Raw genomic sequence first — 26,152 nt, forward strand, 5'->3', positions numbered from 1 at the left:
ATACTCTCTGCAGACCCCTAGCTTCAGAAATCTGATGGGGTCAATTGCCACCTCTTTTTCTCCAATACCCTAATGGATGGTCCCTGTTGGGCTCCTGGAGTGACCACCTAGCTTTGCCTGAGATTAGTTCTGCACCTTTCTGTAAACCCTTACAAAGCCTTAGAGCCCCTGCAGTAGAGCCTCAGCTCAGCGAGAAATTAAAGAGAGCAACCTTTGCCCTATTTCCGATTGTTTGCACACCTTGGTGCTCAACAAACAGCATAATGATCTGTCTGTGAGATGTCTACCTACTCCCAAAAAGGGAGAAGGTAAAGGAGAAAGTGTGAGTGCTCTACAAATTCTAAAATGAGATGTTTCCTTTTTTTTTCCTCCATGGATGCCATTCTCTCTTCTAACTAGGCTCTTTTATCTTTTTCTCTATTTTTTTCCTTCCTTCCTTCCTTCCTTCCTTCCTTCCTTCCTTCCTTCCTTCCTTCCTTCCTTCCTTCCTTCCTTCTCCTCATTCCCAATATACATACACATCCTCAAGACACATACCATGTCTCATTTGCACCGTTCTCTCCAAAATCAAGCCCAATGCATAGAACAGAGTAGGCAAGCAATATTTATTTGAAGAAAATAATCTATACTGTAAATTCTGATGTGGTTAATTTCCCTCATATTCCCCTTTGCTTAAGTCACATTTTCAAGACAGGTTTCTCTACATGATTTATGTAATTCTTTATTAAGCTTTCATGATTCATTTGGCTTCTTCCAAAACCCCTAGTTCCTCTCGTCTGTATTTTATCCCACCACCCACCCCCTCTTTGTAAACACCCGTGTAGCCCATGTGCCCTACACAACAGAGTGGTCCATGATTCATGATTATCGTTTTAACTTCAAAAATCTTCTCTGAAAAACCTTGGTATTAATATCAGCACATTTCACACCACCTTGTATTTTCACGTTCTTTGGCCCCCTTCCGTTGTGCTGCTTTCAATCCATTAAGATGTAGGAGAAGGTTTTTGATTGCTTAGTGACACATGGTTTATGTTGGTTATATTTGACATTTTAAATATAATTTGAGGAGGAGACAAGTTAAGATTGGACTTAGACATGACTTTAACTTTATATGCTTAGAGCCTGTCTCTCAAAGTTCAGAGGTACAGTCATTATCCTAGTCTATAGCATAAAACTCTATTTGTGTTATCCATTTCAGAATTCTGAATTTCATGCTGTGAAATATGGGGGTTCCATTTTGTAACACTCCCTTTCTAGAACCTACTCTTTATTTTCAAAGGGAACAAGGATTATATTGGAAGAAAAGAATGAGGATAATAATGGCTCCATTTTTACAAGCACCCTGTCAGGTTTTTGTGATGTAACCTCTGTCAATTTCAGTAAAGACAGGTGAGAAAGACCCAGGGGCTTCAGCCGCACAAGGCTGCCCCACATGTTCCTACTGTTCCATCTAACCCTAAATCTCTCCTAGTCATTTCAAAAGGAGAAAAGAAAAGGACTTGAATAGTTACTGTCTGTTGTACTGCAAACTGGATAGAATATATCAAAGAGGAAATTATACGTCTAGGATTTGGAAAACATCATTATAACCGATCATAGAACAAATTGACATGGACTGGTACAATGTGCTGGCCTTCTAGTAGATTTAAATATATGGAACAAAAACAAGAACAAGCAGTAGCGTGACCTTGACTTCTAGTCAATTTCTTTAAATATTCTTTTAAAATTTCTTCTACATTTTAGTCTTAAAAATACTGAGATTTCTAGAAAAAGAAGCTATGTTAAGTGTCACATTGTATAAAAAGAAAACTTTAAGGCATTTATAGTTTATTGGGAGAAGAGGTGTCAAAGAAAGATAGCAAATTATAATACAATATAATATATATTTTTAAAATTTATTTATTTTTTTTTATGGTGACGTTGGTTAATGAAATCCAATAAGTTTCAGCTGTACACTTTAACAGTAAGGCATATATATATTTAAACTGTGTGTTATCTCCCATAGTTAGATTTCTTTCTGTCACCACATATTTGACTGCCTTTACCCCATCTACGTCCCCTCTCCCCCAACCCCCTACCTCCTGGTATCCACTAGTCTATAGTCCATGTCCATGAGTCTGTTCGTTCGTCCTATTTATTTGTTGCTTTTAGGTTTATATCCCACATATAAGTGATATCATGTGATTTTCAACTTTTTCTGTCTGGCTTTTTTTCACTTAGCATGATTATCTCAAGGTCCATCCATGTTGTCACAAATGGCAGTATTTCATCTCTTCTTATGGCTGAGTAATATTCTATTGTATGTACCACAGATTCTTTAGCTAATGATCTATCGTAGGACACTTCAGTTGCTTCCATGTCCTGGCCACTGTGAATAATGCCACTATGAACATTGGTGTGCAAATATCTTTTCGGATATGGGTTTTCAAATCTTGGGAGTAAGTACTCAGCAGAGGGATTGCTGGATCATATGGTAGATCAGTTCTTAGTTTTTTGAGGACCCTCCATACTGTTTTCCATAGTGGCTGTACCAATTTGCAGTCCTACCAGCAGTGTATGAGGGTTTCGTTTTCTCTGCATCCTCTCCAACATTTGTTATTACTTGTCCTGTTGAGTCTAGATATTCTAACAGGTATGAGATGGTATCTCATTGTGGTTTTGATTTGCATTTCCCGAATAGCTAGTGATGTTGAGCATCTTTTCAAATATTTGTTGGCCATTTGTATGTCTTCTAGGGAGAAGTGTCTGTTCAGGTTCTCTGCCCATTTTTCGATTGGATCATTTGTTTTTTGTTGTTGTTATTGAGTCGTGTGAGTTCTTTGTATATTTTGGATATTAGGCCCTTATCGGAGGCGTTGCTTGCAAATATATTTTCCCATTCAGATGATTGTCTCTTTACCTCGTTGATGATTTCTTTTGCCCAGCAGAAGCTTTTTAGTTTGATGTAGTCCCATTCCTTTATTAATACAATATAATATTTAATAGCAAGTATCTTATAGTGAATGATTTAAACTATTCTGATTGCTGTACCAATAGGACCTCATTTAATCTTTTAAAAACTCTGTTATTATCTGCATTTTACAAAGATGGAAACTGAGACATAGATAGGGTAGATAACTTGCCCAAGGCTACACAGCGAGTGAATGATGAAACAGAACTTAAACCCAGAGAATTTGGCTGCAGAGCATGTATACTGCACAATTCTATTTTAGGCAGTAGTAAAAGCTGACAGAAGGCAGTATGTGTTAAATGAATGTGTATTCTAAAGGTGGCAAGATGGTGGCTTGGGCTATGTCTGTCCCCTAGGTGTTTGGGCCACACTCTGTTTTGCCTGCATGTTGTTTAGAAAAGTTTCTCTCTATATTTTTAAAAGTTAATTGCTAGACTTAAAAACTGAATCTATAAATCTTGATATAAATATCAAGATTTTGGTTTCCCTTGGTAATTCAGAACATTTGGATAGCCTTTGCTCGCATTCTTACATGGACAGATTCTTACATGGCCAGGTCGCTGCTGTTCACTTTAGAAATGGTGTCGCTCTTCAGTTTGCCACAGTCTCCACCATCTCCTTTTATCCGCACACAAATGTGTGTTGGCTGCCATTTATCATCCTGCTTCGATAGTTGTATTTCTTGTGATAGAGTTAGGAGGAAAATTATTTCATGTACTGATATCTATATCAAGTGTGAGCAAAATGAGAAACATACATAGATATCAAACATTTGTACGTATTAATTCACTCTTGTTACCTGCCAGGTTTTAAACCTGACGTTGTAAAGTATGTAGGCTATAACACAGGGCTCACTTGGATAGGAAACTCTGCTAAAAATAAAAAAGAATTTACTTGGGTCTTAGAGAATGATATTTTTGTAGGTACAACAAAGTATGTTAGGGGAGGTTTGAAGGTTAAATGGATAAAAATCAAACTGCAGTTTGTATAAAAATAGATTCAGTAACAGAACAAGAATTACTCAATTATTGACTAGAGTAATTTGTGATGGATTTGTTGGCTTCTGAGGTTGAAGTGAGTGAAATGAATAGACAAAACTGAGAATGTTTTAATGGAAAGACCAATTATGTCTTCTCTTTCTCTCTGCCCCTTGTCTTTAACACAGAGACATATGCACACACACGCACACACGCACGCACACACAAATACTCAGATATACATGCATACACACAAATATACAAATATGCACAAATATACGTGCACACACATACACACATATACACATTATTTCACCTTTGAATTGTTCAATGGCTGTAGGTGACAAGATGAGACATAATGTTAATACAACTGCCACAGTAAATGAATTACTAGACAACAGTTGTATCAAAAGTTTCAGATAACAGCATTACAGATATTATCTTCCTTCAGGCAGGCACTTATGGGCATCTGCAGGGACACAGAATCAGTAAGGACTAAGGGATGAGCCATGAATACCTTACAGATATAATCAACAAGTGACTGTGTCCCTGTGATTACCAGCCAGCCAAGGTCTACCTTTCCAAATTCCCTGGCAAGGTCTTCTGTTGTCATCTTATCTCCACCAGCCCTGAATGCAGCCTCCCCCAATCCTTTTTTCCAGATAGAAAAGATAAAGTATTAAAAAAATGGCTTAAAATAGGTTATTACCTGGCTTCTTTCAGAATCATAAAGAACAATTTCAGAACTGTGCTTGAGTGCATTCGACTGAAGTATCTTCATGTACAATGAGCCTCAACTGAGCATCCGTTTGCTACACTTCACTGTACTAGAAATAGTTCTCAATGCAATAGTCCATTCCAATTTATCTTATGCCAAGAAAATGAGTATTTCTTAAACTCCAGGGGCACAGTTTTCTTTCTTATGTATTGTTTTGAAAGAAAATATTATTTCCAAACAAAAAGCAAATACTTAAATCTCCCCTTCACTCCTCCCTATCCCTATCTTTAAAAGATTAGATATCAGAGCAAAATAATTTGTGGTAACTGTGCAACTGTTTGAGATGTAGCCTGGATAAGCTACTTTTGTTCAATACATAAAACATTTCTTAATAAACTACTTGAAGCAAAATAGGAATTTCACAGGTGTTAAATCTATTTTTCTCTCTTCAGCTATAACTGCTGATTTCAAACATGTAGATTTGGGACCATGAGCAATAAAATTACTGTCCTGCAGGTGTAATAAATAAACATGAAAAGTTGAAAGTGTATGCAAGGTACATACAAAACCAAGTGCTAACCAGGTCTTAGAATTGGGAAATGTCATAGCATTTGCTGCAGTGGAAGGGGCTTAGACATTTTGCGTTTTTGTCCCGTAGACACTAACTTCCATCTGTATGGAACTCCCTTTTGTCCTACCTCCCTCCTTTCTTCCTTCCTCCATCTACCCCTTACTTTCTTTGTAAATTGAACATCTACTCTGTACTAGTTACTTTACCAGATGCTGGGACACAAATTCCCTGTATTAGTCTGCTAGGGGTGCCATAGAAAATAACACAGGTTGGGTAGTTTTAACAAAAGAAATTAATTTTCTCACAGTTCTGGAGTTTAGAAGTCTTAAGATCAAGGTGTTGGCAGGTTTAGTTTCTGCTGAGGGCTCTTTCCTTGACTTGGAAAGCCATCTTCTCATTGTGTTCTCACATAGTCTTTTCTCTGTGCACATGAAACCTTGGCGTCTTTTCCTCTTCTTATAAGGACACGAGTTACATAGATTAGGGCCCCAACCGTATAGACTCATTTAAACTTAATTACCTCTTAAAGCCCCTATCTCCAAATACAGTCACATTCTAAGGCACTGGTGTTTGGAACTTCAACATATAAATTTTAGAGGGACACAGTTCAGTCCATATTGTACCCTAATACAAGGTCCTTGTTTCAGAAAGGCTTATGGTATAATAGGAGACAGGGAAGGAAACAAATATGAATTACGCGACCAAGGATAAATCACTTTGCCTCTCAGTTCCTTAGCATTTTTCCTGTAAATGATGGATTGGATAAATAATATCTAGGATTCATTATAGTTTTGATGATTTGTAATTCCAAAGCTGTATCTAAAATTAGACCTGAGACACAGGGTGAAATAAATATGGAGAATGGGAAGGGAACTGACTGGGCAGTGGGGGATGTAGCCCGAACAGTAACTATTTCTTCTTCAGGGCTCATTAGTGTGAAGTCACTCATTACCTTTTAATTTTCCAAGAATTGTTCCCTGTCTTTCATGTATTTCAGGGAGTTGATGATTTTTATTAATCAATCACCCACCAACTTTACATTCTGAAAGAATGAACTAAATTTTTACAAATTCTAAAAACAAAACAACTCTATCTTTACAGTGGGACAGATATTTTGTTCTCTAAGTTTAGAGACTGAGTCCCTACAAAATATTTCAAAAACATACACCAACCAATCAACAAAATAACTTCCCCCTACCATAATATTGAATGAATGCAAAGGAAACCCTTAGTGTTGCATATTCAGTGACGTACACATGAGGTTTGTTTCTATAACTTGTGATTATTCTTTCTGCAAATGAATTTCCATTTTTCCTTTTACCTTTTATCCAGTGTGAAGTAATTTAAAAATCCATTAACACATATTGCCATATTAATTGGATGATATTCTTCAAGGTCAAGAAACTATCAATAGATATTGAATAGTTACTATAAATAAACTCATCATAGTAATTAGATTTGTCAATTAAAATTGGCAACCGCTAACTCTTTATAAATGGATTAAAGGTAGATCACTTTGGGAAAATAATTTTGCTCTACATAATAGATGTAGATTGGATGATGATCTCATATGCAAGTTTGACCCATGAATGAAATAAGCGTCTGATTTTTTAAAATAACAGATTCAGAGACTTGCGGAAGTGTGGTTACTGATGAATTTTTTCTAAAATTATGAAAAAAAAAACCAAGTGAAAGTTTCAACTTAATATTTACCAAGAAGATACTAATAACAACATCTAATATTTATTAAGAACTTGGTATGTACTATATACAGCCTATGTACTAAAACTTTAATATATTATCTCTTTTACTCATAAAAACCACATGAAATATGTAATTATCTTCTTTTTGCAGGTAAAACTATTCCACAGTCATTTATACTACTAATAAGTGCTGGAGCTGGATTAAAATTTAGGTCCATCTGATTCAAACCAAATGCTCTTGTCACCTCTCCACATGTGCATGACTAGATAGATATTTTAATTAGTTTCACTTTGTTTGTTATTGTCTCCAAGTGAGAAGGTTTCTGGTGAAGAAAAATGTAACCCTTGTTTTAGTTTCAGTAAATTTGGAAAAGTTATTCTGAAAACCAGATTGCATAATTTATTGCATAGTTTTTCATAGCTCTTCATTTTTTTTTAAATCTGGAAATTGTACAGTGTATAGAAGTTTGTAGACACTATTTGCATTTGATTTTGTGGGTGACACAGAGCTATATATTTTCCCAAACGTTCTTTATAAGAGATCCAAACTGCATAGCAACTTTAGCATCATTGGTCTGGGGATGTAAGGTGTTCAGTACATAGAAGAGAGGTACAATTGTCAATTCTTCAAGCTGTCTGATATATTCACTCAGCAAAAATCATTAAGTGACAATCAAATAACACAATCTAGTCTAGGTACTGGAAATACAGCAGTGAAATCAGAAGACAAAAATTGCTGAACTCAAAGAATTTACATTCTTGGGGTAGTAAGGCAGAACCAAAATGTGATCTCAGATATGTCTGACCCCAGAGTGCTCACTTTACCAGTAAACTATTCTGCCTTTTCATATCTGCTGAGTCACTTTTTTTTTTTTTAACAGAAAACACATACTGTGTGTATGTGAAGGTTTTGGGGTGTGTAGAATATGTGGGTAACAGCTGAGTATTAAGCTATATCCATCTTAGTTTATCAAAGTGTCACATTAACTGCTGACATCTGAGAGCATGGTACAGTAGGGGGTAGTTTATACTTTCTGATTGTTGCAGAAAAGTGTCTGGTGTTTGCGGTGTGCCAGATTCCCAAGGGAAGTGGCCCCCACGAACTTCTGTGATGAATGAAAGATCATTATATACAGTAGCTGTTAATGTTAAAAACCTATTTTAATGGCACATTGTTACTTATTATTTTAATAAATATTGTTATTGAGTACTTACTGTGTCTTAGGCTCCAGATAATGGAGATGAGCAAAGATTTGGGGGAATGACACAATGGGATATATGTAGCAAATATATTTATCAAATATTTGACGTGGATAGAAATTAACTAAAAGAGTAATGGAAAATAAGGCTGAGAAGAGTAGAATGTGTGCTGTGCTCAATGGCTTTTGATCCCATAGTGTGGAATGTGAACTTCTTTCCATGCTTCTCAAACTAGAGAATAGTCATCTCTGGGAATATGTGGTTGTTGATAAGTGGTACAGAGGTCGATATATAAGCCCGTCCTCTCTATAATACCAACTTTTCCTTGGTTACCCCGAGGAGAAAAAACCTTAAATTTAAAAATACTAAACCTAGATAAATTACAAAGAAGCTTGCAAAATCCATATCCATTTTTAACTTCTGTATTTGTTGAAGTAAAATATACATATAGAAAAGTTAACATAAATTTAGAGATGCTAAATTTTCACTGATGACAACCAATATCCCATCCAGAAATGAAACACTAGCAGCACCCCACAATCCCTCAGCACCTTTCCAGTCTCAACTTGATTCCACCAAGAATAAACACTCTCTCCTGACTTCTGACACACAGATTAGTTTCACCTGTTTCTGAACTTTATAGACATAAAACTGCACAGTATGTACTCTTTTGTTTCTGGCTTCTTTCACTCAACATTATGTTTGGGAGAGTCAATATTTTCTGTGTATAGTTATAGACTGTTCATTCTCCTTGCTGTATAGTGTTCATTGTGTGAATAAACTACATTTTGTTTATACATTCTGCTCTCGATGAGCATTTGGCTAGTTTACAGTTTTTGGCTATTATAAATAGTTATGATATGACATAACACTCTGTCTTGTAATGAACATGTATATGCATTTCTAAGAGCCAAGTTCTTAGGTCATAGCTTTGTATATGTTTAGCTTTAAAAGATGCAGTTTTCTAAAATGGTTGTGCAATTTATATCCATACTAGCACTACATTAGAGTTTTGGTTGCTCCAAATTCTTGACAGAATTTTCTATCTTTTTAATTGTAGTCATTTTAGTGAGTATGCAGTGATTTTTATTGTGATTTTAATTTGCATTTCCTTAATGGAAAAATCATAGTTTTAAATATTTTCTTGTCATTTAAATATTCTTTTTGGTTAAGTGTTAATTTTTTGTCCATCATTTTGCTGGGTTTTTGTTATTTTATTTTTTTAATTGATTTGTAGAATTTCATTATATATATATTCTGGATAATAGCCCTTTGCCAAATATCTGTATTGCAAATATCTTCTCTCAGACCATGTTAACATATACATATTTTTAGCTAATACATAAGACTTGAATGAAGTTTTGCTTGCAAGAGGTAATTTTGAGTTATGCCCCAGTCAAAGGATGCAACTATGTATTTGCTCCATTACCAATTAAGTATACGGTTGTGTATTTCCCAGCCCATTTGTGGCCTCAAGTGCTCTGTCTGTGAAGTTAGAACCAGAAAGATTAGAGAAGCAATGAACAAGGCTGGATCTGTAATGTTTGCTAATAAATATACTCCATAGTCTCAGGAATATTATAGAATTTAGAATAGAGTTATATTTAGTAGCTCTCAGAAGGTTAAATTAGTGTTTGTAAGAAATGAGTTGCAAGCACAATTTAATTAAATGACATTTTAGGAGACTTAGGTAGTCACTCAAAGGAAGAAGTGGTGCTTAGAAAACTGTGCCCTTTTTGTTAGAAGGCATGCGACATGTCTGTGATCCTGCAATGACTCCATCAATAATGTTATGCTGAGCTCAGCCATGAAGGTCATGTGATTCTTTGGCTCATACCTTTTGTTTATACATGGTATAAGTAACTCTCTTTTTGTTATTCTGCCTCACTCTTTATTTAAACTTCTGTACCAGTGTCTGTATTCTGTTATAAACAGCAGTTTAAACCCATGAAAGCTTACTGGTTTCATGACACAAGAAATTTAGGGGTTAGCAGTCCAGAGCTGGGATAGCAGCTCAAGAAGGTCATTAGGGACTCAGTTGCTTTCCATCTCCCACTCTGCTCTCTGTAGCATACAGGCCTTTGTCCTTTTGCTTACTGACCCTAGGTAAGAAGATGACTCCTGAACCTACAGGGAGAGAATATGTCTTCCAGGCAGGAAGAAGCTAGAGTGCAAAAGAACTAGTAGGCTTTGCATTGATATTAAAAATTTCTAGGAACATCTGCCTACTTCTTGTGGCTGATATATGGCCACACATGGCTCCAAAGCAAGCTGGAAAATGGGATATTTTTGCTTTCTAGCTGCAACGTAGGGAAGGCAAGGACAAAGAGTCCTGTGACGAGATAAAGTCCACAGAATAGGCCATAGAACCTTCACTTCCCATCTTTTTCTTATAAATTTTCTATTTGTTATCATTTAAAAGAATATTTGAAAAAGAGCAAAAAATAAAAATTGTCCATCATTTTAACATCTAAAACAGTCACTGTAAATATTTTACCTAGCCACTTCAGAAAACAGGTCTGGGTGCTCAGTGTACTCATTGGTATTGGGGGTATTGCTCCTTACAGTTCTCAGTGGACAGAGGGAAGTACCGACCCACGCCCCGCCCCCCCCCACATGCAACAGTACATCTATATTATCTGTGTCTGTATATTATGAAATCGATGAGTTCACACTAATATATTTAATTCCAGTCCCACATCGTAGGATTCATTCCAGTTTTCTTTTTTCTGTATTCGTTAGCTCTTTCTCCACAGTGAGAAACATGGCTCCCTTTATTCTTGACACATTTACTTATATGATCAATCTTTCTGTAACCAATCTGTCATCTTATCACTTCCCCCTCCCACCCATCTGTTCTCTTACTGACTCTACTCAGCCTTCAACACCATGTGCCCGGCTGCGCCCTCAGTTGGATATGATCTCCTTTTCCTGCTTGAGCTCAGACACCTCTGCTAGGCTGTCCGACATCTGTTCTCGTCGTGCTTCTTAAAGAAAGCCCTTCTTACCCACAAATGCTCCAGCTTCTCCCTGGCTCAGCAGGCCACCTGCACCCCCATGCTGGTACCTACCTTGCTTGGAAACTATCTGTTAGTTTTTGGACTGAATTTTGCAGAGGAAGGAGGAAAAGAGAGAAGGACATGGAATATAAACTATTTGCCTTTTTATTTTATTCTGTTTCCTGATGTTAGAAATTTTACATTTTCTTTTTTTTTTAATTTAATTTTATTAGTTTCAAATGTACAGTACATTGGTTAGACATTTATATAGTTTATAAAACGATCCCCCGAAGTGCTCTTTCTCTCCTCTGGCTCTCCACCTAGCCATTACATTAATGCTGACTGCATTCCCTATGCCATGCTCCCTATCCCCATGACCATCTATCAACAACTAATTTATACTTCTTTAACCCTTCACCCTATTATTTCAGTCCCCCAAACCCCCCTATTCTCTGGCTGTCACCAGATTGTCCTTTATATTTGTGAGTCTGTTTTTAATTAGTTTTTTCTTTTTGTTCCTTAGATTCTGCTTACAAATGAAATCATATGGTGTTTATACATTTTGAGTAAATTGGTCAATCCTTTTTGATGATTTATTATATTACTTTTATGTTGAAAATGTGATGCTGCATGGAGATATTGAAAAATATGTTAATTTTGTAGGATTTTTTTTGCATTTAATTATCTAATCAATTAGACATTATTTTGTCATTTAATGTGAGGGGAGGATCTCAGCTAATTTTTCCCCTTTTACTGTAATACCACCTTCCTTTTTATACTTTTCTCATTTTCACTTCCTGTGGCTTATCCCCTTTCTTTCAGTTTTCTTCTGCTTATATTTCCTTTTCCTTTTTGCCCCTTTGTTTCTATGTTTCCTCAAATCCTACTACCAGAGATCACAACACATGCCAACTCTGTCCTACAGTGACCTTTGCTTTCCTCTCCACCGTCCTATGAATGCTCTCTCCCACTCCTTGTGTAATTGTCAGCTAGATTTTAGGCAGTCAGGCTGAGTCATTCACAGTAATGAATGCCAAATAAATTGCACATATGTAAGGCTTCTCCTAAGAAAGTTTAGGGAAAGAGAACCTTCTGATTCTCTAAGATTTTTCAGCCCCAGCTTTCAATTTGCATCTGAAATCGATAGAATTAATTTTTGTTTTTCCCTATGAGATGACTGTCTTACCTTATGCAAAATATGACTTGCCACTCCAACAGATTTCTACCCTTGGGACACATTGGTCAGAAAAGGTTTTCCCTATTATCCGGGTCAAATATTTTACCTGTTGGAGAAGGTGAGTTTAGAGGCTTCAGAAACTTTCCCAGGACAGCTCCCTCAATCCTCCTGTTCTTTCATTCCTTTTGCCCAGATAAACAGAAGCGTGCTTAGGTTGCATGTTGCAGATGGTAAGAATGTGAACTGCGGTATGTTTATGTCTCAATATGATACCATGAAAATAACATTTACTCATTTCATCACTGTAGATTTTATGTTATAGTATAGTTTACATTTTCTAATATTTTTTTCAGTCTTTAAAGTTCTATGGCATAGTTATCAGACCACAACTTACAATACGGGATTAAGGGACAGAAGAGATAAAGATGAAGTTTAAGGAAAATGAGTTGGAAAGACTAAAGGACACTGAGTAATTTTCTTCTCTTTTTGATTATAAGAGAATGTATTTGTGAGGAACTTTATATTGGTTTTAGAAGGATTCATAAGTCCGGAGTGAAGTCAGAGAAAGCCCTCAAAGGATGTGGTTATAATTAGGAAATGGTTGGGGGATGGGAGGGAGAAAGAGTGTATTAACATATTTGTGAGCTGAATGATTTTTGAAAACTATCTTCAAGGTGAAAATACTAAGCCAACTCTTTGCCAGTCTTTCTGGAATGTACAGTCAACTCTTGATTATGTTAAGGGAGCAGTGGTGTGGATAATTAATCAAAGAATAGATCATTCTCTGTGTATTTCTATTAATATGGGCAAGCAGATGATTGGTTCAAGTTGTTTAGTAGACAGAAGATATAGAGTCTTTTCTTCTCCTAACCTTAAATATTTATTCCTTCCTTCTTCTTATTTTAAATCATAACTTTGTTTCTTATTTCACAGAAGTAATCAGAAGAACATTCTCTATATTATTATGACATCATTCAAACCTCAACATCTATACACATAAACTTTACCATTCATCCTTCATTATGGATAAAACGTATCTGTCTAGAGATGGCAACACTCTCCATCTCCCGCCGACCCCCATCATTTGCTTTTGAGACTCCATCCTTTCTGGCCTTATCAAAGGCATTCCTCTAGCAAATTTTTTCTTGTCTTACTTCATCATTTCTTGCTTTTTACCAGATCATTTAAATGAATAAACATATAAGGTATGTCCTATCTTAAAAATAAATCATACTAATAAAACCCCTAAAATTTGCTTTACTCCATTTATTTGCTCTTCTTTAGAGCAAAACTCCTAGAAAGGGCTATTCTATACATGCTGTATACCCTTTGTCCACATTCATCTTTGAACTTGCTTGATGACCTTGAAACAGCTCTCATCAAGTATATCTGACTTTTATGTGGCTAAATGGAAAGGTCAGTACTCAGAACTTGTCTTACTTAGCCACTCAGTATCATTTTACATAGTTAAACACTTCTTCATTCCTGAAACACTTTCTTTAACTGATTTCTAGGATGCCACTTTATCTCAGTTTCCTCCATCACTAAGAGATTCCTCCTTAGTCTCTCCTCTGTGCCCTGACCTTTAAAGTTTGGAGTGCGATTCCCTGTTCTTTTCATTCTTGTGGTTTCTAATACTATCTCTATGCTGAGGCCTTCTTTACCCATATATAAGCAGCTTGGTTTTGTTGTTGTTTTTTTTATTTTACTTTCTGACCAAAGATTGTTTTTTCAGTCAAGTCTTCCTTGACTAGCCTATGTAGAAGTGTGAGCCTCCCCCATCACACCCTATACTCCCTGACCGTCCTTCATTTTTCTGCTTAGCCCTAAACAACATCTGACATGCTGTATTTTACTTGCTAAAATTTAAATGAGACTGTAAAATGACTATGTCAGGGGTTTTTTACTTTGTTGAATCGTGTCAAGGTTCTTACTTTGTTGACTGCCGAATCCTAGCTTGTAGAATACCACTGTCACATAACTAACTTTATTGAGTGGTGGATGACTGGATGGTAAGGGAAACAAGCAGCTTCTTATCTTAAAAATTCTAAGAGCTGTTGTATCATGTTTGGGTGGTAGGGTTGGAAAGGGGAAAAGAATTGTGGGAAGAGAATGGGAGCCAGAGCCCAAGTATCAGCTGGCTGTCACCAAACCAAAGTCCTTGGAAGGGAATTCTAGCTCTGTCTGAATGATGATGAAACGATCGATGTAGCATAAAAATGGGTGATGGACTTTGTTAGGCATCAGAGTAACCAGTTAAGATATCCTCATGTGGAGATGGACAGCATCAAAATTTTGGTCTGTAGGAAAACAAACCTGAGATGTGCCGGGTAGGAGAAATTATTTCCAGGACTGACTGACTGGCCCCATCAGTCCTTGAAGTCTATTTGTCACAAACTTTAAATTCTTCAATAGTGTGTGTGTGTGTGTGTGTGTGTGTGTTTAATGAAGATGGGGACTAATGTTCTTTTCTTAAGAAGTGTTTTTGGCTTACAAAGAGAAGCAGCAGAAAAAAATAACAACACATTATGTATATGAAAATCAGCAGCCGAATGGGATGAAAATAAGGCAATGAGATTTTAAATTAAAAATATTCTAAGTTCAAACCTCCTGTCTCTTATATTAAAAAAGTTCTCCAAGGCAACAAAATATAGCCATACAAGCTCACAATCTGTTTTAATCTTAGCTGTACTGCAAAACTAAGAAATAGCAAAATGGGGAATTACTTATGTTCTTATTACTTCAGTTTCTTTATTTGTATATTGAGGGTGCTGGACTTGAATAGAATTAGCAAATATATTTCATCTTCTGTGCCAACTGTGATCGATTGGTTGGGGTAGCCTAGAATGCTGCATGGATCGGCATTGGAGACCACACCTAGACTTAGCAAAAGTGGGTTTAAGATAGAAGAATTGGCAGCATGTAGCCTTGTGTCTTTGCTGTCCTGAAGTATAAGATATTTTTCAATTCTAAAATTCTATGACTGGGATTAAGTACAGTCTTTGCCAAAAGGCAATGATAAGATTTAAATGTAAGATATTAAAACATTTTTTTTTTAGCGTATGTTTTTGGAGAATCTGAATATATCCCAGAACTATTTCTCATAAAGAGACTAAGATTTATATATTACTGATAATATTTTTCATTGTGTGCTAAGTGCAACAAGATAAGTGTATAACAATGTATAAAAATAGTAGTGATATTTTGCCATGTAAAACTCAAGTTAGTACCAATGAATATAATTCACCTATATCAGATTTTAGTTTAATTTAAAATAATCTTGCAGTTTTATCCATTAGTTTTGCCTTATAATAAGCCCATAGGAAATACTATTTTAGCATCCAAGAAATGAAGCATTTCAACTACAGTCTTTCCAAATTACTACAGAAATCTCTAGAATTGAATGGTGCTGTCTAAGTTAAAAGAAATGTAAGGGTGGGACATAAGGGAGAATATATAGAGAGTTTAGAGACAATTCAACTTTAAAAATGGAAACTTCATTACGATACTTACATGGTCGGCTTCAATTTGTATTTCTTAGAGGAATTCTTCCCTGCTCCCCACTCCCAACGTGCCACATAAAATAAATTGGAAATTTGAGGTCAAGTATATGGATCTGATATTATTTAATCTATTTTCAAATAAAGTACCAAAATATGATACGATCATGTAATTGGCTGGAAAAACACACATTATGTTTTGCATATTTTTGGTGCCACTTAATAACCTAAGTGATCACAAGAGAGAAATGTTCGTTTGTGAAAGTATGTTTGTGTTCTTCATGTAACTATTACATGTGTCTTACTCATCCTCAAACCTGACACTGAATTTGGCACTTAAGTTCGTATAATTTTTTAGTAGAAAGAATTTAAATAGAACTTTGGATGAATGTACTTCGAAATACATTATTCCATGTATAACCCTGGAGTTATTTGTGGTGTTTGGATGATCTGAACTCATTTCTCTAAATTCTAATCTTTAATATATAATCAAAATATTTTTTTTAAGAACTGAAAAAGGACATTTAGAAATCTAATTCAATCCTCTCATTTTACTTTTCTCTCCTTTCTTTTACTTTATAGTTGATGTGATTTCTGTATTCATTTTAGTCATTTGTTTTTATTTTTGTTTTTTCATCTGTATGGGTTTATTCTTATTATTTTAGAGCAAATGCAATGAACAAGCTAGATTTTATTTTCTACATGAAGTGTAGTGTCAGCCAAACACCTGGTTCAAAGTGGAAAGTCTATTAAATAAACCGAATAGTGATTTGTTTTCACATCCTGTCCAAAATTGTGTGATGATATTTTGTTTGAACTGGATTGATGGTTTCCCACTCACACTATCCCTTTTAGTCCTTTTAGTAAGCTGAGTTGATTAACTGAGTTTATTCTGCCTGCATTGCTGTAATCTCTAATTGCCCCCAAAGTGTCTGTGATATGCAAGCGGCTCAAGGGCTTGAGGTTTTCATTATTTGTTTTTGTTTGTTTATTTGTTTGTTTAACAAAGCAGGCATCTCCCACTGGCAGGGTCCACATTATGTTCATCTTTCTTTCATCATCTTGGACAGTGCTTTTTACCTAAAAGGCTCTGAAGTATTTGGTTTTTCAACCTCTATGTATTCTATTCTGTTTGAGATATAGTTAAGAGGTTTTACCATAAATTAGGACCTCACCCATGTGGTTTTGATGTAACTTCTTGTGGATCCTTAATTAAATTACTTTAGATGTTCTCAGCTCTTTTAAAGTCTTCCCAAATTTTAACCATGTTTGAAGACTTCATGTCATGAGGACTCCATCTGGTATCTGAGATGCTTTCAATAGTTGCAACTACTCCATCCTTGTCATTTTCATTTTTTAGATTTGTTAAAACTCCCAAATTATCTTTTCATTGAGTATTACTCATATGCTTAGAGATGAAAATTTCTGAATAAAGATACCTCGGGAAGATGCAGGTAATACAACCCCAAATCGCCTTTTGTCAATGATGAACCACTACAGAGGACAAAAGAGAATGTTGGCATTTAAGAACACTGAAGGAAATGCAGAAGTGAGAATCTTATAGTCATAGGATGTAGGCAAGCACTTTACATATGAGTAAATGAAATGAAAATAAGATTAAGTTGTCCAGTATGCACACTCATTAGTGACCAAAGGATCTTCAGATTCCTATTTTCAGTGCTCTTATAAATTCACTGTTCTGGTAAGTAAATCCTAAGTTCCTTTTAGAATTACATCTGTCCATCTCTATTCCTGCACTTTCTTCTGTCTAGAGTAAATCATAAGTGACCAGGTCCTACTAAACCTTTTCCTGAAAAAATGCTGCTTAACTGTGGGTGGTTAATGTGAGAGATTGGGTACAGGTGATTAGTGAGTGGTTAAACAGAAGATTTCATAAACTATGTTTACCTAATATTTTCAAAGTTTTTTTAAAAAGTCACCAAGTTGAATGGGCTTTTAGAGCAAAGACTAACCATCCCATATAACCATCAACACTCTCCAGTAATTGTTTTCTTCTTTATTCTGTTATACAGGAGTACATTCCAATTTAGGGTACTTTAACTGTCAGAAATATCAGAAAGAGCTTTTGCACGTCAAGCAATCTTCCCCAACCCCCCTCCAGTAAACACACATGGCAGTTCTGAAGCAATCCTTGTTTTGCCTTCCCATTGTCCTTTCACCCTAGATGTAGCTTTCAGCTAATTAGCTCTTCCTGACATCACAATCAGAGTTATATGGTGCTGTACCTGAAGAGGTAAATTGGGGAAGGTCACACAACTCTAGTCTTGCTGGGATTTATTTCTAAAAGCCATATTTTGTTTAGCTACTTGACACCTAACATTTCAGTTGCCCAAGTGCTCACCATTTCAAGGTTCCAGTGAACTGAAACTTGCTATTTTAACTTTAGATTAGCCTCCTACTCTGTTTCTGCCTCCTATCCTTAGGTATTACCAGTCCCAAATCATAATGAAATCCATTTTTATTTTGCTTTTTAAAAATTTGAAGAAATAGAGAATGTCAGGACAAAATCACTGGACTTATTTCTTTAGGCACATTACTTAAAGATTTAAGGGCAATGAAAGAACAAGGACCCCTTCAATATTTTTAGCACACAGTGTGCTTTGGAAGGCAGCAAATCAGAGGGCCATGCTCTGCTAGACCTTCAGAGAGGAATGAAGCCAATTAATGTGCAATTACCGGCAGCCGTGCTTTATTTGAAGGGTCTTTTACAATGAAAGTTTTTAACAGGATAATTGTAGACATCTGCTTCATGTACCTTAGCAGCCACATAGCCAGTATTCGCTAAGATCTTCTGAGCTTTTACAGCTTTACACAAAAGGACATATTGGCAATTCTGTTTTCTGTATAATAGGCAGGCTATGCAAAATACTGAGCTAGAATTCCGCATTGTTGTAGAAATGCTCAATGTCACCACAGCAATTGACTCGTTCCACCTGGCTTTCAGACATTTGGAGAAGCAAAACATATGTACCTTAATAGCAAAATGTAGGCTTAATGAATGTGCGGGAGTTATGTTATACCAAATGCAACAATCGACATGATGGCAAGCTACTTAAGAACATGTCACAATGTTTGGTTTTTAAGAGGTTTGCGTTTGGCAGAGTTTCAAAGAATGTGTTTCTTACATTTGCAGTCCTGGGAGCCAATAATAAAGTGTTCGGCATATGAAACTGGTATTTATTTTAAATTCCTATGTCAATATTTTTGTTTAAAAGCAGGTTTGGTACCCCGTGTGGACTTTGTTGAAGCCTCCTATCACTGCTTTTTATTTGAGTTTGATTTAGCTTCTTTTCCCCCTGATTTTGTGTTTTGCAGAATGGCTTGCATGAAAGCCTTCTGATTGAGTTCGGGGGATAAAGTTTCTGTGTGAATTTCAAAGCCCAGAAAATGTGAAAAGGAGCAAACACTTGCTGAAGGCATCAGAGAAGTGACTGCAATCAAGCAGTGTTGGTTTTGTGACCTTGAAGCTTCCCAGAATAGCTGCCACATTTGTAATAATGGAAGCTCTGGATTCAAATGCCTTAAGATGACCTCATCACCAGCAGTCCCCTTCCTCCTCCTGAGCTGTCTACAAGCTTTATGCCAATGTTTAGTTCATTAGCAAGAATCCAGAAAAATCAGGCTTTTGTTTTCAAAAATAAAGGCAGCCATTATGGAAGATTGCATAACTGATTTAATCCTAATGTGATGTCAAAATAAATTTCCCCAGCAGCGGAGAGACAGTTTTATCTACCACAGATAGAATTGCTCTATGGATGTCGGGTGCTCTTCCAATAAATTGTTGGGCAGCACTGTTCATGAACTCTCCCAATTCTCCATCCCAGGCACATTTTTGTGGGGATAATTAAAATGGTCTTTTTATAATGGCTGTATGAAACAGTATGCATCATCTATACACACTGAGCTGAAAAAATATTGTATTCATAAATTAAATTGGACATTTTGAAAGGTTAATGCAAAAAGCTACTTTGCTCTTGGTAATCAATAAGGAAAAAAGGATTTCAGGTAATTAAAATCTGTGAAGTGAACATTTCTCATTTGGAACCTATTAAAAAGAATATAAGCAGACAGAGGCAAGAGATAAATATGGAAAACAAGAACTTCAAAAATTCTGTTATATGTTGGAAAGGGAATGTAACAACATATATTCTCAGTTCTGAAATAATATAACATGTTATTGCAGATAGTATAACAAAATTAGTCTGTATAAGTTATGTATATGCATTACTTAATTTAAGCATTAGAGTGGGATTTTAAATTATGACTTTTCTGTATTTGGGCTCCAGTTTAGCTATTGCGTGGGTCTTCCTTACTCAAAGTTTGACCCAGGAACCAGTTTTCAGCATGGGTGCTTGTTATAAATAACGAATTTCAGGCCCCTCCCTGACCTACTAAATCATAATTTTTCTTTTCTTTTTCTTTTTTTTTTCTTTATTTCTTTGTTGGAATATTCTCAGCTCTTTAGAACTTCTCTAGAATTCTGACCCTGGCTATAGATACTAGATGTTGAAACATCTGAATACTTTTCTTTCTGCGATGGTTAATTTTATGTGTCTACTTGATTAGGCTAACGATTGCCCAGATAGATGGTAAAATATAATTTCTGAGTGTGTCTGTGGGGATGTTTCAGGAAGAGATCAGTATTTGAATCACTGAATAAAGCATATAGACCCTCCCAGTGTGGGTGGGCATCACCTAACCAATTGAGGGCTCAGACAGAATAAAAGGGCAGAGGAAGGGTGAATTTGTTTTCTCTGCTTGAGCTGAGACAACCATCTTCTGCCCTTGGATACTGGACATCGACTTCTGGTTCTTGGGCTTTTGAACTCAGATTGGGACATAAACATCAGCCCCCTCCTCTACTCGCCAAGCGGGTCAGTCTTTCAGTTTATTGCTTGCTTATGATTCCTGCTTCCCTCATTTAACTTTCTGGCATTAGGCACACAGCTTCTGCTAGATACAATATGCTAGAATACAAAATTTATTTTGTATCTTTTCAGTTTTCATATAGTTCATAGAATTTTGAAATAGCATGTGTTTCATTTTAGTTTTGACAGAGTTGCAAAGATGTATTGTTTTTTGATGAAAGAAACTTATTTTGCTAAGAATTAAAATATATGGGCATGACTTCTGGAATATACATATACGTATACATATACATATAGAGAAGGATATATATAATGAAGGATATATATGTGTGTGTATATGTATGTATGTATGTATGTATGCGTGTGTGTATTTTGTGTGTGTGTGTGTGTGTGTGTGTGTGATTTCCAATGAAGAGTGAGGCCCAGTGCAGTATAAGGATGGATTATAAAAGACATGGTCTGGGGTACCTTGTATATATAACTGTAATACATATGGGCTGGTATATAAGTGCTATGAAAATAGAAGTGACAAGAAGGGCTTTAGGTACTCAGAGTAGAAAGAAATCATCTGGTTGATTTTCAGGAAAAAGCTCAAAGAAGAGGCCATATCTGAATAGAACTGAAATGTGATAAGGAGATGGTATTCCCAGCCCAGGGCATAGCAAAGGTACAGTTGCTAAAACAGATTTATATAAGGTGAACCCAGAACCGTAATGGACATTTAAGTGAAGCTGAGTATATATGAAGGCAAATGGTGGGAGACAGAGGAATCTGAACACAATGTGCTAGACAAATGAACTGGATCTCGGGAGAGCACATAATTATTAGTGACAAAAATGGTGGTGGTGGTGGGGGTGGTTAGTGCTGTAGGGAGAAATGACACAAAGTTCATCAACTTTGTGTCTGAATGCCTGACTACTAAAGGCTGGTCAAAAGGTTACACTTAGCAGTGAAGGAATGTATTCGAAATCTTTCTTTGTCAATCTAAGCAAGATTTCTCATCCAGAGGGAAGAAGGATATTTTAGAAATCAGTGGCACCATCAAGTGATAGATAACCACGTAGCACTTAGATAAAATGATAGATGGGCCATATGTTTGGTCCAATCTAATAGACTGAGAATCCAGCAAATCCATTGACTAAACTTTGCTGATCAAGACAGATGAAACAAGTAAAGTGATTGGTTCTCATGAATCAGAAGAGAACAGGTGAGATAAAGGTGAATGGAGAATAGCGTAATGAAGGGTACACTGACCCAGGACTTGAGACAGGGACTACAATGCAAATTCTGTCCTAATTCACCTTGTGACTTTTGGCAAGTCACTTCAACTTTTAGGACTTCAGTGTCCTCACCTCTAAAATGAGGATAATCTCAATTCCTGACCAATGTGGATATATTTTGCCTAATTTTTCAGTTCTTTTTAAAGTCACAGTGAACAAACATTTCAGTTGGTTGACTGTGCCAACCAGTGTGACAAAATGGGCCGCTTAAATATCCTTCTGAATATCAAGATAATAAAAATTTTGTTGGATCTCCATTCAAGACACTGATTTACATGGAACCATTGTTGGACACTCAGGTAATAGTGGTAGAAGGTGCAGAGTTTGAGAAGAGGCACCAGTTGGCCCAAGACCCACGTTCACTGCCTTTTTGACCCCTGGACTGCTGGAGGAATCAGAGGTGCACTAGAGTGGGAAAGTAGGACTCGGGACATCTCAAGGTGGCCCTGTAGGAAATGATTTTGGGCCCTCAACAAGGATATTCTACCCCTAGCTTATACCTGAGTCCACGATGCTTAAACGTCAAGCTGTTTATTTTTGGGTTCATCATTGTGGAATATCTTGTAACAATTTGTGGTTAAGACTTTTGCTCCCAAGTATGACACAGTCAGTTTATGCTCTATGAGGAATGTCTGACAAGTAATGTATCTCAATGGAATATTTTTTAAAATTATGGCGACTGTAATCACCTGTCGTTACAATTTTCTGAACAGTTTACTCTGGAAAGAAAACTGCAAAATAGAAAAAGGTGTATTTTCAGAAAATTATTCACAATTAATGCCAAGTGAGTAAAATTCCTAAGAGTTTAAATGTCAAGGAAAAGACAGTTCTAACTTGACCTCCTTCAATTTTCATATGGAGGCTTGTGAAGTTTGGGTAGGATAAAGAGAAAAGCACATTTTATTCCCAAAGGCTTTTTAAACCTGCCTTTAGTAGGCACTGTGTATCTTCTTTTTGTAATCTCAGGTTTTATAGTCTCCTTTATCAATTGTGAGAGGTGTGGAAGGCTAGTTTATATCTTTCAGAAGGGACACCTGGGTCAACAGGTTGAAAGAACTTTGAAAGTTATTTTGTATCTTTTCCAGTCACTGCATTGTGTGAGAATCACTGTAGCTAGTGTGTAAACTGTCTTTGAATAAGAGGCAGAAAATGGAATTTATCAGGGGACAATGCCCTTTGTTTAGAAGGAGCAACAAAAGACGAATAAAAGGACACAGCCAGTCTTCTGTGCTTAGTGTCCCATTTTTCCAGATAAAAAAGAGGATAATATTCAATCTTGATTGTGCACAGAAGCCTTTAGTACTTTAAGGAGATGGAGGAAGAAGGAAAATGAAAAAGAAGTAAAGCGACCAATATGTTCTTGAACTGTGACTTCCAGCAGCTGCATTTAAAAAACTACCATTACATTTTGTGGGTATATCTGTGAGGCTTATCCATTATATGTGCAAACACAATCTGATTAGTATTTGTTATAAGCTCGTCTTGTCTGCTTTTATTACAGACATCACCTTCAGATGTGGGGCCACTGCAGCTATTAAATCAGGAATATTTAGCTATTATTTGTAATAAATGTCAGCAGGGCTGAACTGAAGCCAGCAGGAAATGTTCAGGGCAGAAAACACACTGACATTCATTCATGCAAATTTGTACCACTGGTAGAATTAATCATAAAGAGGGAGGGTAGAGCATACAATGCATTTATATTACTGGTTTGGCCAATTCTCCTTCCTGAATATGAGAATTATAATGAACAGAAAGCAATCTGCTGACAAATAGTCCCATGTGAAGTACAGGCAGTGAGATTAACTTTTCAAAGCAGGCATGTCTGGGTTTATAGTAGACCACCCCCCTCTTTCCCCCCACACCACACTGGCCCTCTGAGGCAGCTTCGTGGTGTCCTTTTTCTTCTTTAAAAGACATTTAGATTTAGCATGCACATAACTCTTGCCTCTTAAAATCACAAAGACACTCTAAAGAACATTCTATGCATATTGCTGAGTGTCGGATCAACCTTAACCTCTTCTAAATCAGTGTGCTTCTGACACATTGGAGAGATGGTGATAGGAACTAGACTGTTGATCGACTATTAAGAAATTGTAGTTTACCAAAAAGAGAATTTAAATCCTTTTTAATCTGTATATATGTAAAGTGAGGTGAACAATCCATACAATTGAATAATCTCCTTTTAAAAGATTACAATCACCATTATCAAACACAGCTATGCTTGCAGTGGATCTCAAGGAGTATCATTTATTCTATGAGCGAGTAAAGAATTAGTACATTTATTTTTTTAGAAAGGTGAGAAAAATACAAAATTAAAGTGTACTTTAAAATTTTTTTCATAGCGTGAAATTACTATTCACTGGGAAACAAAAACTGCTGAAAAGAGCTGACATAAAAATTATAGGTGACTTCAAAGATATTAATTATTCACATGGTGTTTTAGTTCTATGATTTGAATAAAACACATGAAAAACGAGATAAAAATATAATGTTATATTGATAATGTTAACATGAAAATGCTTTTAAAAAATTATATATTAACATTGACCCAAATTAAGGAAAAGTCTTCAAAAATGTTTCCTATATCATGGAAATAAGTTCAAAGTAATGCTTTTCTAAAACAGTGTGATTTCCCCCCACTGCTTTGAATCATGCCCATATTTACAGAATGCATATAATAGGCCGAAACATTTTTCTTACTAATTCTAATCCCTAATGTAATCATATTTCTTTCATTATTTTTCATAGCATAAATTTTAGGAATGACTTTGTACAAAATGCAAAGGACATTGCTGTTGATTAAGTGAAAGTTGTACTAAGTATAGTAACTGAATTGCATGACTTATTCTGTAATTAGGGAGATCAGTAAAGGCATCAAGGTGAGAGGTGGAAAATGTTTTCACCCATGAGATACCTGCAATACTAATGGAAAAAACCAGAAAAGCTGATGCAGCATTGTGACTTCATGACTTTTTAGAGCTGAGCTGCTATTTTTTTTAACAGTGTCCTTACCATATAATTATTGATTCCATGACTCATTTTGTAGATGATTTACAGGAATTATAGGAACATATTAGAAAAATAGATGGGTAAAAGAGGTATAAATTAATGGCAACAGTTAACATCTATTTCTAGGGAAAATCAGTATAAGGGGGATATTTACACTGCAGATACACAGGCTATTTGGCTCTACACAATTTCTAAAGCTGAGTCAAAATTTTAGCTTTGGGCTTCCTGGTGGCCAAAGAGAAAGTGCAATGTGATTCTTATGTGATCAAAATTGTTGAATGGAAGAAAAAGTATTAGTAATATGAGGCAAGCAGGCTCTATGGCGGCCCCTGTGATTTCTGCCTCGTGGTATTCATGACCTTGTATAAACCCTTTCCTTTTGGTATGGTCAAGATTCATGACTTCTAGCTGATAGAGTATGGCAAAGGTGACAGCATATGTATAGTTATGTGTGAGTGATTACATGAGATTATACCACCCATCTTGCTAGAACTCTCAAATTCTTTCCCTTGCTGGCTTTGAAGAAGCAAGATGCCATATTGTGAGCTGCCATATGAAGAAAGCCAGTATTAAGAGGAAGGTTGCCTTCAGCACATTGCCGGCAGGGAACTAAGGCCCTGATTCTGACAACACAAGGAAATGAATGCTGCCAACAAACATATAAGCAGATCATTTCCCATTCGAGCCTAACACTTGTATTGAAGCCCTATGAGACTCTAAAATGGAACATCCTGCCAAGTCATTCTTGGACTGCTGACCCACTGAAACTGTGAGATGATAAGTGTGTCTTGCTAAAAGCACTAAGTTTATGGTAATATTGTTGTGCAGCAATAGATAACATACATAAATATAAGAAGAAATCTTAAGTTTCTTTTCTATATATAATTGCTTCCTCTTGTAAATTTACTGCCTTTACAAACTGTCTAAAGACAGTTACTTCACTTCCCTGTCTTTTCCATCTTGAGACAGTTCTCTCTACACCCAAAGAAAAATGAATGTCCAGTCTCTGGAGAGACTCCTTATTGTTTTCTTTCCCTCTTCTAAAGGATGGCACCTTAAAAAAATAAGCATAGCACAATTTACATAGTAAAAATGTTACAAAGAATTTTATAAGGGAGATAATAAATTAGACAACACATATTTATTATGTGTCAGGCTCTGTTCTAAGTATATCCA

At 36.0% G+C, this 26,152-nt stretch overlaps 1 long non-coding RNA gene across 2 annotated transcripts in view; it reads left to right on the plus strand.

The window, feature by feature from the left end:
* LOC111731880 overlaps positions 1-26,152 on the plus strand; it is a 127,084-nt gene that overhangs the window by 85,797 nt on the left and 15,135 nt on the right. Inside the window, exon 3 of one of the 2 annotated variants that reach the window (XR_002777359.1) lies at positions 19,132-19,365. The exons of the other annotated variant lie outside the window; for it this stretch is intronic. This is a non-coding gene — a long non-coding RNA (uncharacterized LOC111731880). Of the gene's footprint in view, positions 1-19,131; positions 19,366-26,152 lie in introns of those variants that run through there. 2 annotated transcript variants of the gene reach the window in all.

This window comes from Pteropus vampyrus, unplaced genomic scaffold (assembly GCF_000151845.1).
Source record: "Pteropus vampyrus isolate Shadow unplaced genomic scaffold, Pvam_2.0 Scaffold11, whole genome shotgun sequence".
Classification (NCBI taxonomy): Eukaryota; Metazoa; Chordata; class Mammalia; order Chiroptera; family Pteropodidae; genus Pteropus; species Pteropus vampyrus.